This window comes from Corvus moneduloides, chromosome 1 (genome assembly GCF_009650955.1).
Source record: "Corvus moneduloides isolate bCorMon1 chromosome 1, bCorMon1.pri, whole genome shotgun sequence".
NCBI classification, from domain to species: domain Eukaryota; kingdom Metazoa; phylum Chordata; class Aves; order Passeriformes; family Corvidae; genus Corvus; species Corvus moneduloides.
Genome location: NC_045476.1, coordinates 146,130,473 through 146,148,432, shown reverse-complemented (window position 1 = coordinate 146,148,432; position 17,960 = coordinate 146,130,473).

The window sequence follows — 17,960 nt, the reverse complement described above, 5'->3', positions numbered from 1 at the left end:
ATATTCATAGGTGTAGCTTTGATTTAGCTACCATACTTTTAAAGCTTATTAAATTATTAAACAAAATTAGCACCTGGATGTATAAGAGTAACATCTTTGCTATTATAGTGAGAGAAAGCAAACTCACCTGTTCCCTCACCCAGAATACTAAATACACCTTAAATATTCTTGTCTGCATCAAAACAACTTATGTTCACAATACTGACAGGTAGATATTTATGTTTTAAGGATTATGTATTTAGAGTTGTGTTAATTTAAAAAACAAAAAAACAGAACCCATCAAAAAAAAAAATCACTAAACCCCCTCAACTCTTATTAGTTGAACACTAGTCTTCTGAGAGAAATAAGCATGTAAATAATAATTTTGTTGGAAACATTTGTAGGGGAATTTAAAAATGCATGTGTAAATATAGGTGTATCTATACCTGTATAGTCACTTATTTGATGAATGAACTTGATCCATGCTGTATGTATTGGTATTTTTCATTATATTTAATTTTAATTCATTTATTCATTGTTTTAACCTTTGTAAGAACATCAGTTATTTAAATGAGTAGAAGGTAAACCCCATCAACAAAACTGCAGGGTTTAATGTTGAAGATAACTGACATGCATGAAGTCATTGTATTAAAATATTGTTTTTCCTATTGTTTAGCACAGATGGTGCTGGTAATTAATATTGTGCTATTTTTTCATCAGGGGATTCCCTGATTACAAAATCAAGCAGTATGTAATAAACTGCTACATTACACAGTATGAATAAATGATTTATGATTTATATATTTATTAATGAAAATTTCATTATCCAAGATGCAAATTATGCAATATTTTAAAGCTTCTCAAGATACATAGTGTGAAAAATTATGTATTTTTATAGAATCCATAATTTATGAAATACAATAGAGTATTTATAAAAAAACATTTACTTCTGTCCTTTCGAAAGGCTTTGTCTAAGTGCTGATGGGCACAAACAGGCTCATTAGAAAACGCACATCAGCAATCTAAATATCTTTGAGGGTGTTCTGATACTTCCTGCAGAGGGGATTGTAAGTACAATTAGGAATAAATTCTTCTGTCTTTACTTATGAAGGTAACATTATGCCCTCTGCCTCATTTTTGGTTCAGGGTTTGCTTAAATGGGACCTTACTTTATAACACTCATTGAAATCAAAGCATATATTTTGCTATATATAATAAACTAATTATAAACTAATTTCTAAATAAGACCTTAGAAACATGCTTATATACAACCACCTAAAGTGGTACCATCTTTCCTTGGTGGCTCTTAAATTTTAGGGCACTTTGCACTTTCACAAAAAAGTTTACACACAGTATGAGCACCTGCCAAGAAAACCCAGTTGTCCTGCTGTAGGGTCCTATTTGACAAATCTCCAAGATGCAGGATGCAGATCTGTGGATACTAAAAGGCTAGGAGCAGAGGAATTTTCCAGCTGCTACAGCTTCTTGTGAAATTTTTCTTTCTCATGCAAGCTAGCTGAAAACAGTTTTAGGATTTTTGTAAACGAATTCTCTATCTCTGCACCTGGGGTTTATTTTCCAGTCTTTTTTTGGTAAATTGGAAAAATATTTTGAACGGGTGTTAGAGAACCTCAGCCAATCCTTCTAAGGGGTGGTTAGTCAAAGGACCAATGACCTCCTACCACTCTTGTGGATCACATTATATAAACCAGTTTATAATTGATTAAATTGAGTTATTCTCCTTGGATCTGTGTTGTGATTCTTGCTGTTTTTCAGTACAACAGTGACACAGATCTTTCCTCCTGATGCAGGCAACTCCTTTAGCATATGCACTCTGTTCCCAAACCACTCGCCAAGTGAGTAACAGTAGCAAAACTTTTCCAGGGCACATCCCAAACAGACACACTCCCAGTCCATCCGCTGCAAATGCAGGTTCAGGTGGTTGGAGCCTGTCCTCCAGACTGGAGGAACTCCTGAACCTAAATATGCGTGGCAAGCTGGCAAGGATATGCAAGACAAACAAGGTGCATGAGATATACTTCACTTACCCACACATGGGAATTAGTAATCATAACCGCTATAAAGTGAGTTTTTTTACTGGTTCTGCACATATTCCATTGAGAAGTGGATTTTTATCAGCTGCCTGTAACCTTTTGTCCACATACCTTTCTCTTGTACAGTCAACAGACTGGATTTCATTTCATTCACCTGCAGTTCAGGGTGGAATTTTGAAGCAAAAGATCTAGATATTCAACACCACTTTTGAATAGAGCAGAAAATGGAATCAAAAGGTTCATATCAAATAAAAGAATACTTTTTCCTTCTGAGTCAAGTTGCCTCAGTCCTAAGCAACAGCGACTATCTAGTACATGATACTACAGACTTCAGAATCTGTTTCTTAAAACAGTCTTTTTTTTTCTGAGAAAAATCCTATCTACATCCACTGCAAAAATAAATAATATCCTATATTCAGTGGATTATGAACATATTCACTCAAAAGTGTTTATTTCAGAACTATACTATATGTAGTATCTACCTTCAGTTTTATTATCAGCTATTAATACACTTTTTGAAGACATGTGAAAATGGCTATAAAGCCATTGAATACCATAATTAATAACTGCACTTGATGATTAATAGTAAAGTAATAGATAATTTGAATTTACACTTTTGTTCTACTACATGCTGTCACCTTTAAAGTACACATTTATTTAAAAAATCAATACCTTTTAGCTACTGCAACTTTTATAAAAACTTCCAAGTAAATCAATTAATGCCAGATATAATTTACATTTTCATCAGGTGTTTGGCAGATTTGTCCCCAGGTTTCTCTATTGGTATGCATAACTAACAGGGAGGACAAAATGATGTAATTATCATGTAATTTGTAAGTAAACACATGTTCAGTTTAAAAATGTGAAATTATTTTCCCTTTCAAATTAATAACATCTGCCATGCATTACATTTTAAAATCTACAAATTTATTATGACTGTATGGAGTTTGAAGAGTCTCTGGTTTGGTTCCCACACAAACCACACATACATTTGTGTGAGTTCTTTAAAGTTTTCTGATTTGTTAGGTTATTTTAGCATGAATTAATGCAATAGAATGCAGACTATGTATGTACACCATAAACTTTTGCAGGAGAAAAGCAGTGTTTTAAAACAGACTCGTACTGGTACAGTATACAGCATTTATGTTCTGCTGCATGGAAAGAGAAAGTTTTAAAAAGAAACATTGTCACAAAGCAATTAACCCAGTTTGTTAACTTTTTAATGGAAAGATGTTACAAGAAGTGTAATAGTAGCTCCACTTGTAAACTATCTCACAATTCTCAGTTCTCTATTAAATATTACCGTAATGTAAATTATTGCATGTTTCAGATTTGCAACAGAACAATTTAAGAGCTAGTAATTCCCACAAATAAAGCAATAATAAAGCTCACAATGATCACTGAGACTCCTCCTAATGTGGAAAATTAGTTGCTTAGGATTTCAGCTTTCCATGGGATTTTTCTTTACTGTTTTCTACATGAAAATGTTTAATGAATATGGGAAGCAAGTGTGTAAATATCCAGCTTTAAGCTAGTATAATAATCTTTATACTTAATTCACACTTCACAGATACAGTGTTGACTAGCTGCATAAAAAATATTAGTCCAAATCATAGAGGACTTGTTCTTAAATAATGCTACCAGGTCCTTAATGTATCTGTACATGAAGGAATATTTATTTTCTGTGAAGGAATTTAAAATGTACAAACCAAATCTTTCTACTATGATATTTTCTCCCTTATGAGTCTCTGCATTGATTAGGCCAATGGTATCCTGGCTTGTACTAGAAATAGTGTGCCCAGCAGGCCTAGGGCAAGGATCATCCCCCTGTACTCAGCCCTGGAGAGGCCACACCTTGAATTCTGTGCTCAGTTTTGGGTCCCTCACTACAAGAAGGGCATTGAGGTGCTGGAGCATGTCCAGAGAAGGGTAACAAAGCTGGGGAAGGGTCTGGAACACCAGTCTTATGAGGAACGGCTGAGGCAGCTGGGGTGTTTAGCCTGGAGGAAAGGAAGCTGAGGAGATTCCTTGTCATTCTCTACAGCTCCATGGAAGGTGGTCGTGGTCTTCTCCCAAGTAACATGTGATAGGATGAGAGGAAATAGCCTCAAATTGCACCAGGGCAGTTTGGATATTGGGAGAAATTTATTCACAGAAAGAGTTGTCAAGCATTGGAACAGGCTCCCCGAGAAAGTGTGGAGTCACCATTCCTGAAATTATTTGAAAGACACGTAGATATGGCACTTAGGGATGTGGTTTAGTGGTGGATTTGGCAGCGCTTGATTAATGGTTGGACTTGAAGATCTTACAGGTCTTTTCCAACCTAAATGATTCCATGATTCTAGTTGCTTTAATTCTTAGTTGTTTAAATGTCTTTCATTTGAATCTAGTTACATGACCACACTTGTGAATTGTTTGCATGAGTAAGAATTAAAGATGTTTGAAAGAATCATGAAAACAAGTCTTGATGTAAGTTGCTGGGTATTTTTGGGTCCTGCCACTTCAGTCTTTCCTAAAGAAAAATTCACAAAATATGTGCTTTCCCTGGCCACAATTTTAAGTCCATCAGAATTACAACTAAATATCCAAAAGGAGTGCAGGGTATTGGCTCAGTTCCTGGGAATTGTTCTAAACTTGCAGATTCCTCTGCCCTACTGCAACTGATTGCATGACTGTTATCACCAGGAAATGTACTACACTGGATCTGTTTGGTCAACGCCAAATCACTGATTCAGGCTGAAATAATTTTTAAGTGCAACACGTGTAAGCAAATGTGTTTGTGCAAACGAAAATCAGACACCTGTATTTTTAAAAGACTTCTATGAATTATTTTGAAATTTATTTATGACCAGCTATTTTTTATATATGCAAGATAATATAACATAAATGTAGGAAATCATACTACTGAAGAATATACTTAAAGAAATCTTCATTGTTACAAGAAGATACCATAGAATATCTGGTTTAGTTAAGCATATGTACACGTTTTAATGTAGGTGGTCTTTATCTGGAAAATACATGATAAGAAACACAATTCAAATAAATTAAAAGTTAATATTTTAGCTAGGACCAAGAAGAAACCTAGAGGTAAAGGTAAATGACTTTTCATACTTAGGGGAATAATATTTTTAGCAATATTATTATCCTTGGAATTACACCATTAAAACTTGCTACATTATATTAGAATTTTCTTTATGTTTCTTTCTGCCAAGTATTATACCTTGGGATCAATATGTAGATAATAAACTTCCTTTCTTACATTGAACAATTACAAATGTGATCTATGGCAGCTGAAATGTGGTACTAGGATGAAGTAACATTCTAAATCCATGTAAGTAGCCTCCTTATGGAGAAAAAACAGCACTGGAGTTATTGGACACTTCTGCTCCAAACAAAGCAATGAGAGTGAAATGAGCAATGATTCAGAGCGATTTCCTACCTTCCTGTCTACAGCTCTCATCCTTTTGTTTTGCTGGTAGATTGCAGATATTTACTATTCTTTTTAAAGTATCTACAAATAGACATCTCTGACCATATTTTAATCCATGCACTGAACTTTTTACCCAGTACTTCAGTGCTTGACAGTAGTAGGAGCTGTGTGTGAGGATCTGGGATAGTATATGGCCAGAGGTCCAGCTGGATGTCTGAGCATGTCATTCCAGATGCAGGTTTGGATTGCTCAGTAATTAGCAACTGACTGTTTAATATTGTTAACTCATTTATTTCTTTTCAATTCATGTCGAACATTTCAAAATTCTAAAAAAGCATAAATTGTGTGTGTGCCAGCAAAAAATAATAGTAATGAGCTCATTTCCATACCACTGGACCCATTTTCATGCTGACTGATGGTGGTTTCCAAAACTGAGCTTTACTGGCAAACAGGGTTCTGCTAGCATTGTCCTTCCAAATGCCTGGAGGAAATAATCCCAGGTTTCAAATGGAAAAATAAAAAATATGCTCAGCTCCGTCTAGGTTTTAGCTTTACTTTTGTTATGAGCTTCAATAGCCCATAGTACATTCAGTTTTAGAAAAAATAATTTTTTCTTTGTTAACAGTTTGAGGTAATTTTGTTCCTGTTCATTAGATGCCACAGATTCAGACAGTTGAGCTGTCCTCGCTCTATCTCACTGAGGCAAAGAGACTTACTGTGATTTGTCAAATGCTGGCAACTCTACGGCTCTGCCTTTTCTATTACCAGGCTGCAATCTGCCTTGGAACAGATCTGCAGTGGAAAGTTTTTCCTGTAGGGATTTGTGCTTCATTGTCGAGGTGTATCTGTAATCATGTAACAGAACAGTTGTGCAGATGTGGCACCTAGAGGGAAATATTTGATGGCCTGTTCTTCTGATTCACTTGAGCATTAAACCCACTTACTCCGAGAAGGATCATCTTCTTCTGCAGTAGGCTGGAAACCCTCATCTGTTATTTCTGCAGTTGCTATTTTAGTGCCTGCATCCATTTGCCCTTCTAGTTTTGGAATGGTTGCCCCGTTTTTATTTGCCAAAGGCCACCTTCCATTTTCAAGTCCTATCATGTGAATGCAGCGGGGGGGTTTGTGCCACTTCATTTGTGTATCACTGACCAGTGAATGTTACAAAGCATTCTTTGTAAATTGGGCTTACTCCACTCCTGTTCCTGAGTCAAACTGCCCCAGGGCCAGAGAGGATGGCTGAATCTGATTCTGATTCCAATCAGCTCTCAGCAAATAACAAACAATCAAGGTGAGTACATAAAGCACACACTGGCAATCCTGGTTCCAGGAAATGCTCTATTTTTTTCTCTGTCGGCAACTTTAGTTTCAGGTTGAATGTATTTATGGGCTTTTCATGCAAATATTCCTTTGTTAATATATTATGCTGGGGAAGGTTTTGCTTTCCTCTACTTTTCTGGCTTTTTTTTTAATACAACGGTAAAAATACACATTTTGTGTCTAAATCATAACTTCTCTTCTTGAAAACTTCATCTTATAATTTTTTCTAATACCGACAACCACTTTGTAGCTCTGTGCCAGGATTTGTTGCAAAAAAAAAAATTGATTGTACCCTGTAAATAAATTCACTGTTTTACCTATAACTTCATGCTTTTTAAGAGACAGTCTGACATTCACTGAAGTTTGTGTATAGTCTATTCACTTTGGTTTCATAGAACTGGGTTCAGAATTATGCATGCTATAGTTTTCTTTCCAGGTCCTGAGGAAAACAAATGAGAAAGAGTAAGGAGGGGGAGAAGGCTCCCTGGACCTATCACTGAGAATTCCATGGATACCTTGTTGACCATCTTGCAGTAGATAGGAAAATTTTGTATTTTCTCAAACACTTATCTTAGACCTAAACACTTATCTTAGACACAAGAATGTGTGATAATATCTGGCAAGTTGTTGATTTACTATTGCTGCTAATAGTTTGTCCTGGAGATTAGAGTTGGAGTCAAGGATACATTTCTGAGCAGGATATAAAATGAAAATGCAAATCTATTCTTATTAACATGAAGTGTGACATCTATCCAGCTGGACTTCTCTGAATCTATTTGTTCCCTCATATATCCCTATTAAGGTCTTACTGCTACATATCTACAGCAGGAGATTTCATGTGCAGGTAATCTCACTGATGATCTCTTAAACCAGAGATCATTTGAGGACCCTCAATAAGGCTCCTTCCCAAAGAGAGGTTCCCATTGCATCTACCCACTTACTCTTATGGGAGGGTAATTTTTTGGTTAGTTGTGTGGACTGGGTTATGATTTTGTGTTATTCTTTAAATTATTATTATAATAACAAGATGCTAAGCTCTCTTAGTGGAACATATGCAAGGATTTTTATGGGCAAATCAAATACTCTGTGCTTCCCTACAGTATTTTGTCTTCTTGGTTGCTAAGGGCCTTTCTTTGTGGGCTGCATATTACAACCGATTTCTTAAGTGTCCTCACTAAGGTTAACACAATGGGCACCTAATCACATAACCACACTCATTGCCACACTTCCATCATAATGAGGACTTTGGGTTTTCTTTCACATCTTCAGAAAGGTGAAAGTGGGCAGGCACAACAGCTTTCCAGTTATTCTAAATATCAGTCAGTCTTTACATTGTACATGGTGCATGCATGCCAGACAAACAATAAAACCTTTATATCCTGAGTGCAGCCGGTCAAATCCCTCTGCATCTATGGCATTCCATAGGATTCTGATTCATCTCTTGACCATAGCTGATACATGTTGAAATCTGTTGTTTATGCTGTACTTCCTGCCAGGTAGCTCAATATGCAGGGGGCAAGCATCTGGGAACTGAAAAGCGTTCCCAGATTCCTTGGTACAGGTGTCACTGCAAAACTGTCTAAAGATGACCACACATTAAATAGAATTCATATACTGAACAAACCCAGAAACCCTAAATTAAACAAAGTAATGTTTTTAGAAGGAGCAAGGAAATTTCTCTAAATAAAATTTACAAATAAATTGGTAATTCATTTACAGTTGCTTTCCAGTTATAAAATTGAGGGTAGATTAATGCTAGGCAATGCCATGCATGGATAAATTGCAGTCATTTGATTTTCACTGAATCTAGGCTTCTAAATGAGGGTACATTTCTGCTGAGCACTGATCTCTTTTTTTATTTGGCTCTATGTTGGTCTTCTAAAAGGCCGAATCAATACAGAGGTTGATAACAAGGAGCTTGAGAAATTTATATTTATCATCTGAAACAGATGCTGAAATATGCTGAATAACTGGAAGATTGCTGTGTGCTAAAAATCCCCTTTTTCCTCACTGTTGAGGTTGTTGTCATTCTTTTCAGGTGAGAAAAAGTATTCCACAAAATCCTTCAAAGTATTAGTACAGAAATTTTGGTTCCTAAATCAGTATGGAAAATTTTAGTTACCTAAATAATTATTACAGAATACTGTTATGTACAATTGGATGATAATAAAAAGGTGGAATGTAAATAGATATAAAAAATATAAAAGGCATATGTTTTAAATTAATATCTACAATTTTACTTAGAGCTAAAATAAATTTAGCATGTTTGAATTTTTTATGGTTTAATGATGTCAGTGCTGTAAGTTTGCAGTATAAATTCCTAGAAGAAACTTTCCAATATAAATGATCAACACTGACTGTTGTATAAACTTAATTAAACATGATTTTACTACTAAAATTGTGCTGAAATGCAGGTGTAACTAAAGACAATATGAATTTTGTGATTGCTTTGAAATAGCCAGGGTTTCACTGTAAGAGATTAGGAAGTTCTGTGATATTATGCAGTACACATATGTAATCTTGTATTATTTTTTTCCTCCCAAATTAGGTTGGAACCTGTTATTTTTAACAAAATAATACACAATTGGAAATGCATATCTCCAGCAATTTTGAATACTGGCTATTTATTTATTATTTACTTATTGATGCTACAGATATATTCAGAAAGAACATAGACATTTTGTTCTTTAGAGATTTTATTCATGTGCTAAGTATACGATTTCAGAGATGTTTGGAAATTTTGATTATTTAAATGTGGTTTTAACTATTTCTCTTAGCAGCTTATAGAGTTGAATGTAAACATAACTATCTTTCTCTATCAAGCATTTTCAAACATTTTGATTTTCCCAAAACTGTAATGTTAAAATATGCCAGAAATATCCTCAAGTTCACTGGTGCTTTAAGACTGTCATTAAGTCAATCATTATGAAGCAACACGAAAACCTTCTTTGTTCTCTTTCTGCTATATAAAAACATATCCTAATGTGATCACTAGTCATTCTTGTATGGTGCTTTTTATTGCCTGAAAATCCAAGCTAGAACAGTGGCATTTTCTTTACTTACTAGTGACATGTAAATCATTACAAGTGCTAATTTTATAGGGTAAGATGGCCCAACCATGTATTAAGCTCATGGTTTTGTATCTGAAACAGATGTTGCCACAAATATCATTGTCTTGCTGTATGTCTCTTTTTTTTCCCTCTCTGGTATGTGTCTGTGAGTTCCTCTATTTTTTTTTTTATTTCTTTCACATGTATTTTTCAAATGAAAGACGTCTGTCTAATAATAACAAAGATTTCTTAACAGCTGAATCTCCATTTGCAGTCAGTGTAGCAACTTTTCCCCCTCTGTTAACTGTGAGTGTCAACATTTCCTTCTACAGCAGCATAAATTGCTGATTTCTAGCATATGGGCATGGAATGCCAGATACATTGTGGCTTAGCTGAGATATTAAAGAAATCTCTCAGTGTTGCCGAATGCTGCTGCTTTCTAGGGTCAAGGAAATGAAGGATGTGAGTTTAGTGTTACAGAAATAAAAGAAGAAGAATATTTGGATTTTGATAATATTTGAGAAAAAAAAAGAGAGAGAAAAGTCCTAGCTTCCCACTAGCTCTTGTTATTCCACATGCAGTGCCAGGCTGGTATGGAGTACAGCCGAGCCCTTTTAAAATATAACTATAATCCTCAAGAGCTGCATCGAAGTATCAAAACAAATCGCATGCTATAAATGAGTCAAAACAGAATCTCTAAATGTAGAAAGGACCCTAAGAAATGCACCTTAACTTTGTGAAAGGTAGAAAAAGATGAACTGCATTTTTAAGATCGTGTGTCGCCACTTTAAAAAACCCTTCATACTGGACAAAGTCTAAATGTGCCCTACCAAGTTTGGCTCATATATGTATACTAAATAGGAGCCTATGACACAGAGTACATTGTTTAAAGACTACTTCAGGATGGTTTAGGAAGAGGATGATATAATCTAAATATGTGATAAAAAGAGATTACGGGTACATATAATATTCCCCACTGGCAGGCATTCCTATCATGTCATATCAAAGTCTAGCAAAATGTTGAAAGTTAGAAATGTTATCTAGCATTAGCAGGCATTTAAGGAACGTCTCTTGAATATTTCTAGCATAAAAAAGTATTTCATGTGATGTAAATGAATGGTAATTTTCTGACTTTAAAAGAGAACTGTGCCAGTATATTTCAGCATTCTGGACCCAATTCTGCAAACATGGAGATGCTTTCAATTTGCTCTGCCTGCCTTCCCGCCTTAGATGGCTGCGATTGCAGCGAAATTAATCCATTTAAAAATCTGCAGCTTAAACTTAAGGATTTTCAGTTTTTTCCCCCTCTCTTTTTTTTCTTAGAATATCAATAAGTTCCAATTGAAGAGCGGATTCTTTTGCAATTCAGGCATGTGCCGGCGATAACGGGCGAGTTGGCATGAAGAGAGGCAGAGATGGATTAATTATGCAGAGAACATGGAAATTCTGCTTATCATCGGCTAGCAAAGGAGCCCAGCTCACATAATCAGCAAACGAAGGGAGAGAAAAAAATAACAATGCAATGGCACCTTCCAGCCCATCATCAGGATTTTTTCTACCCCCTTGTAATTAAAAAATAACATACACTTATAGCCCTATCTCCTGTGCAGGCAAGGAGTGGATGTCCACAAAATAATTGCAGCGGGATATTAGAGCTAGGAACAAGGGCTGTCCATTCCTAGTATCCCTTACTCTCTCCCTCCCTCTTTTCTGGCCTCTCCTAGGCACTTTCTTTCTGTCTGCATTCAGAATCAGATGAATGTCTCAGGTGACATCCTATCTCAGTGTCCATAAGTCCCAAATCTCACCCTTATCAAGATTCAAGCAAACATATATATGATAAATATTTGAAGTGCTGAAGCTGTGGGGTTTTATCCTGATCACCTATGAGCTATCTGCAGAAAATCACTTTGATGAAAACCTTTCCAAATAGTCTTTCTGAGGTACAAAATAGACTGATTAAGAGGATTTTTTTGTTGCTGTTGCTATTTCACTTTTTCTCAAGGAAGATCATGCTACCTGTAAAGTTTTTTTTCTTTCATCTCATGCTTTTTTAAACACCAGGTAAAAAATAAAGCAACCGATTTATTGTTCAGATGAAATTATGTTTGTTTAACAAGGTTCAGTAGCAATATATTTGAGGAGACTGATATAATAAAAAAGAGGAAATCTGTTTCTTGTAAAAAAATCCCAGATTGATTCTATATTTGTTATTGTTCATTTTACTAATGGTATATCTCATGCAAATTAAGGTGCAGACAGTATATTTTTCAGTTTTTCTCCATAGACAGCAGATTTTACAGATGTGATTTTCTGCTTTTGTAACCATCTACTGTTTTGCCCGTTGTTCCCTGTTAGTCATGCTTCCAGACTTCCTGAGCCCCGGTGTCCCTCCCCCTGGACTCATTGGTCAGCAACGGAGGCTGAATGGACAGAATGAAGCCCAGAATGATAAAAAATTATGCAAGTAGGAAGGGAGAGCAGTAGGCCAGGATTATTAAGCTGGCTGTCTCTGGAAATTTAATTTATTCATTGAGTTCGTCCAAAGCAGGGGACCAGTGTGGGGCGCAGTTTGCACACCAGTAAATGAGCTCCTGGGGACTTTGATGATAACTGATTCTCTACTAAGTTTGTAAAAATTTTTAATCCCAATTCAGAAACAGTAATGAAGCTGGAACAGAAAAATCTGATTCCATTGCAAAATTATGCATGAAAAATCAGTAATAAATTTTCATCAGTATCCTTAAGAAAAGAAACGCATTTACAAAACTGGCATCTTAAAGACAAGACACTGTTCCAAACGCTGCTCTGAGGCTCCATAGTGTAAATCCAGAATAAATCCACTGAGCTCATTACATTATATAATCAAAGCAGTGCTAATGTATATGTGCGCACATAGCTACACACGGCTTCAGAGAAAGGTTCAGCAGGGTGAAGCTCATGCTATTTGTTTCATCAGTACAAGACCCTGTCCAAATTCCTGCATTAAAATTACTTCAGTGTGGTTTCTTTGTTTGTTTTAAATTAAATTGGAACAGAGCAGCTCTTAGATATCACAGCTCTTCCAGCACTGCAGGGGTGCTGCAGCAGCATGTGTGCTCCAGGAAAAATCACTTCTAGCCTGAGAAATCCCCTTGTCCAATTGTTCTGCATCCCAGCCACTTCTTCCAGTACAGATGCCAGCTAAGGGCATTTAGAGTTCAGTGTTACCACCTGGCCATTTTGTGAATAAGAAATTATCTGGGATCTTCAACCCTTCAAGCCACAACAGTACTTTGGGATTAGACTGACTCCGGGATTCATTTCACTATCCCCCTAATTGCCTCAAGCTTCATGGGAAACTGCTGCAGTCACACTGCCTGAGTAACAGAATGAAAAAGCTGGGACTGGGATAATGAAGAACCACCCCATGCAGGAGAAGATTAGGTTCAAGAACATCTAAGGAACCTGAAGGTGCACAAGGCCATAGGACTTGTTGAGATGCATCTGTGGGTCCTGAGGGAACTGAAAGAGAAAGCAGTTACGCCACACACTGACAGGAAAAGGGAAAATGCAACACTCATTTTTAAAAAGAAAAGAAAGATCTGGGGAGTGACAGGCTAGTCATTCTCACCTCAATGTCCTGAAAGATCATCGAGTAGATGGTCCTGCAAACTGCTAAGGAACGTGGAAAACCAGGAGGTGATTGATCACAACCAACATGGCTTCACTAATGGAAAATTGTGCCTGGCAAATTTGATGGCCTTCTGTGAGAGGGTGACAGCATTAGTGGATGAGGCAAGAGTGACTGATGTAATCTCCGTGGACTTGCGAAAAGCATTTGCCACTGTGCCACACAACATCCTTGTCTCTAAACTAGAGACATGGATTTGATGGATGGACCACTCATGGATGGGGAATTGACTGGATGATTGTGCTTGAAGAGTTGCTGTCAACAGCTTGATGTCCAAGTGAAGAGATACTCTTACCAGAAGGACTTGAGTATATTGGTTGATGAGAAGCTCAGTATGACCTGTCAATGTGCACTTGCAGCCCAGAAAGTCAACTGCATCCTGAGCTGCTTCAAGAGAAGTGTGGCCAGAAGGTTGAGGGAGGGAATTCTCCCCCTCTGCTCTGCACCAGTGAAACCCCACCTGGAATACTGCATACAGCTTTGGGGCCCCTAACAGAAGAAGGACATAGACCTGCTGGAGCAAGTTCAGAGTAGGGCCATGAAGATGATCTGAGGGCTGGAGCATGACTTCTATGAAGACAGGCTGAGAAAGTTGGGGTTTTTCAGCCTGAAGAAGAGAAGGTTCTGGAGAGATGTTAGATCAGCTTTCCAGTACCTAAAGGGGGCCTCCAAGAAAGCAGGACAGGTACTGTTTATGAGGGCATGTAGTGATAGGACAAGGGGTAATTGTTTTAAACTGAGAGGGTAGATTTAGATTAGATACTAGGAGATAACTCTTTACTGTGAGGTTGGTCAGGCACTGGTTACCCAGAGAAGTTGCAGATGTCTCGTCCCTGGAAGTGCTCAAGGCCAGGCTGGATGGAGCCTTGAGTATCCTGTTCCAGAGGCAGGTGTCCCTGCCAATGGCAGAGAGGTTGGAACCACGATGATCATTAAGGTCCCTTCCAACCCAAACCATTCTATGAATCTATGGTACCAGTCTTAGTGTGTTTATAGAGGAGACACAGGCAATCCCAGCCTGACGGCAGCCCTGTTGTAGAAGTAGCTGCTTAGTGTCAAATGGAATTATAAAAAAGAAGAGAAAAAGGAAGGGAAAAAAAAAATGAGGTGATAGGTCCATAGTCACAGGAAAACATCAGAGGTACAGCCACCAGAAAAACTAAGTACTCTCTAGATTACCTATGTCTATACATTAGATTGGAGCTAGTAATTAGTAACAACTTCATTGCAGAGGCAACAGCTGGTCACCTGGCTAAGTACTGTTTGTGAGTAGAAGAAACCATGGTGAGAATCTAAACCAGCTACCCACGTTGTCCTTGAGCCTATAAATAGATCTGCATAGCCAGGCATATGTTCATGCAGAGATGCAGCTACAAGTTCACTTGGCAAGTTTCATCTTTAACAGTTCCTGGTATTAAGCAGGTTTTTGCTGCTCTGCTGTGATAGAAACTTTGCATAGAGTGCATACTTCTATAATCTTTTATGTTTCCTGAAAACAAGTTTCAACATCTTTCACAATAGGAGGCAGATAATAGAATTCTCAGTAACCGTAACAGTAAATGGATTTGTAATCTACCCATGATTAAAATTATTTTCATCATGAAGCAGAATTCTCATTATTGCCATTTTAATATTATCAACTATAAAGTGTCTCAGTGATTGATACTATAGACAGCAAACCCCTATATTATGGTAATTAAATCTAAAATGAATCAGCCATCCTTATACATCTTAGTATAGCACCTGAATATTTAAAAACAATTATATTCTGGTGTCACCTAATGGGGGACACCACTTTAAGAAATACACTGGAATAAGAACTGCTCAGGGTCAAAAAGTTGAGCCATGTGCAAAACAAAAAAAAAAACAAAAAGCCAAAAAACAACAACAACAAATAAAAACCCCCACAAAACAAAAACAAAAACAAAACAAAAAAAAACACAAAAAACCCAAGAAAAACAACAAAAAAACCCAACCAACCACCAAACAAACAAAAAAAAAATATTGTCACAAATTTTAAATAAAGGGGATTTCAATTTGTGAAGAGCTTCAGTCTAATGCTTTCATAAATTCTAAAATTTGCACAAGTCTGACAGGAGAGAAACTAACAGATACCCAAAATGTAGGCATCTCTTTGTTCACAGTATTTGCATGAGTGTGTGCTTGTACAGGCCTGTAAGAGAGGAAAAAAATAAAACCCTTTTGCCTTTAAATGTAGTTGTTTTGTGTTTGAAGGAGACCAAATAACTGCAAGAACAAAATTAAACTCTCCCCTTTTCAAAAAAGGTAGTTGTTCCTGCCCATGTCCAAGTTTTAGAATGACAGTTTAGTGCTGTCTTAAATGTGGGCTAACTCTTGGATTAGTAGCTCTTCAGGACAGGTGTCAATATCTGGAAATTCTAAACTTGGCAAAAACATTCTAAAAAAAGTAGCTGTTCACCTTTTCCATATAAGATGATTTTATTGGGACAGGAAACTCTTAACAAGAAGAGCATTTGTACCTTTTATCCCGTTAATCTTCAGTTGTTTTCAGTGCATTTTACCACTCTCTGCTCTTACAAGTGACTTTTTTCATTTTGGTGAAATTTTAGTACAAAAAAATTCTTTAGTACCTCTGTTCATTTGCAGATTTCACCAGGCTTGCAAAAGCACACCTGTTGTGCTGTCTGGATTTCCTTTTCTGATCATAGGCTTCTGACAAAGAGGGGGGAAAAGAAAGATTTTTATCAAACACTCTTCACCGGACAATGAATTTTCTTCACCATTTGAATGTATCTGTGGAATGCCTGAGTGATTCATTACAGCAGATTCTGAAGTATGACAATGGGCCGCAGAAATGACTGATGGTATCTTTTTCCTGATTTCATTTCCCTGATCCTCTTCATCCCTTGGCCTGTGTACCTCGATTAATTAGAAACCAGGGATTTTCACTCATCAGCTGATGGGTTTCATGCTCCACTCTGTCACAAATCTGCTGCTTGCACTATCTCTCTTACAGCTGGTGGCTGCTTTAAAAACTTTCTTTTTTCTTTTTTCTTTTTTTTCCCCTTTTTTGAAGCAGTGCTTTGTGACTACAGGTTTAGGCCTTTTTAAGATTCAGACATATTTTTAAAAAGAGATTAAAAATTAAAGTAAAGAAGATTCAAAATCTCTGATTAAGTTAATCCCTATCCAAATGATACTTGTCCAAAAATGAACTTTTTGAAGAGATAATAATGTAAATGTTTCATAGCTCTCAGCTTTCCAAGTTCTTTTTTCAAGATATAATAATTGAAGTATTATGCAAAGGATGAAAGTATATAAATATGATTTTTGTGAAAAAGGCCCATACGCTCAGTTCACATGCATTTTAGTCCTGCCTATACTATATTGTTAAGCCAATTGCATTTCAGATTTCACTTGTATGAGGCACCTTATAATAGGATCCTGCAATAAATCATTGAACCATTATTGTTTCTGGAGGAAATATTTCATAATTGAAAATATGCTGCCCCTTAGGGTATATACCAAATTAAAGTCACATGGTGATATAATCCCTAAGGAAACAAATCATAATTAAATAGTATTTAAAATGCAGAATATTTTGCAATAAAAATCCCCCTCAGAAACTTAAAATAATGTGTGAATCACATACAACAAACATATCAATTATGTCTACCATAGAAAATGTAACCACTGCTATGTTACTTTCTTATCATTGTGTATACCCCCCCAGAATTTTTTCATTTAATTTCTTCATTTAATATATTGTCAGCATTAAAACAGGGGCTTTCTTTTTTTCCTTTTTTTTTTCCCCTGTGTGAGCAAGGATCAGAAGCAGCACAGTCTTTCTGGAATGCCAGACTTTGTGGACTCCGTGTGTTACTGAGAGGGGCAATGCAGAGCCACAGACATCCATGTCTTTTGTTTCTATGGATTTAAATAGAACAAGTCTACAATATAGTTGAACTTAATTATGATTCTTTGAGCCCCTGTATTATTGATTGATGGCCTAGGTATAAAAATATACATACAACATCCCATGAGGCAGCCTTTTGCCAGGCAGGAATTTCCTCAAGCAAGAACATTTTCTCTTTCTTCCTTTCCTCAGTTTTCCTTTTGTCTCAAAATAAATGTCAGCTGTGTAGAGTTGAAAAACCAAATAGAAAATCAACACTTCTGTCCAATTAAAAATTAACTTAAAAATGTTAATTGAATTACTTTAACCCACTGATTTTTATGGTTCCTTTCTACACTAATTTTCTGTAATTTTTTGCTTACCTTTACAAAGCAGCCTCCAGAATGTAGCCTGGTGTAGAGAGGATCTTTGTTACCCTGAAGGAATCTGGACCTTGGCAACCTGCAGCAGAGGGTCAGTCATACAGTGCCCAGCTCTCCACCAGAAATGCTGTGTCCAGCTCTGAGGTCTCCAGCAAAGGAAGGAAATTGACTTGTTGGAGCAAGTCCAGAGGAGG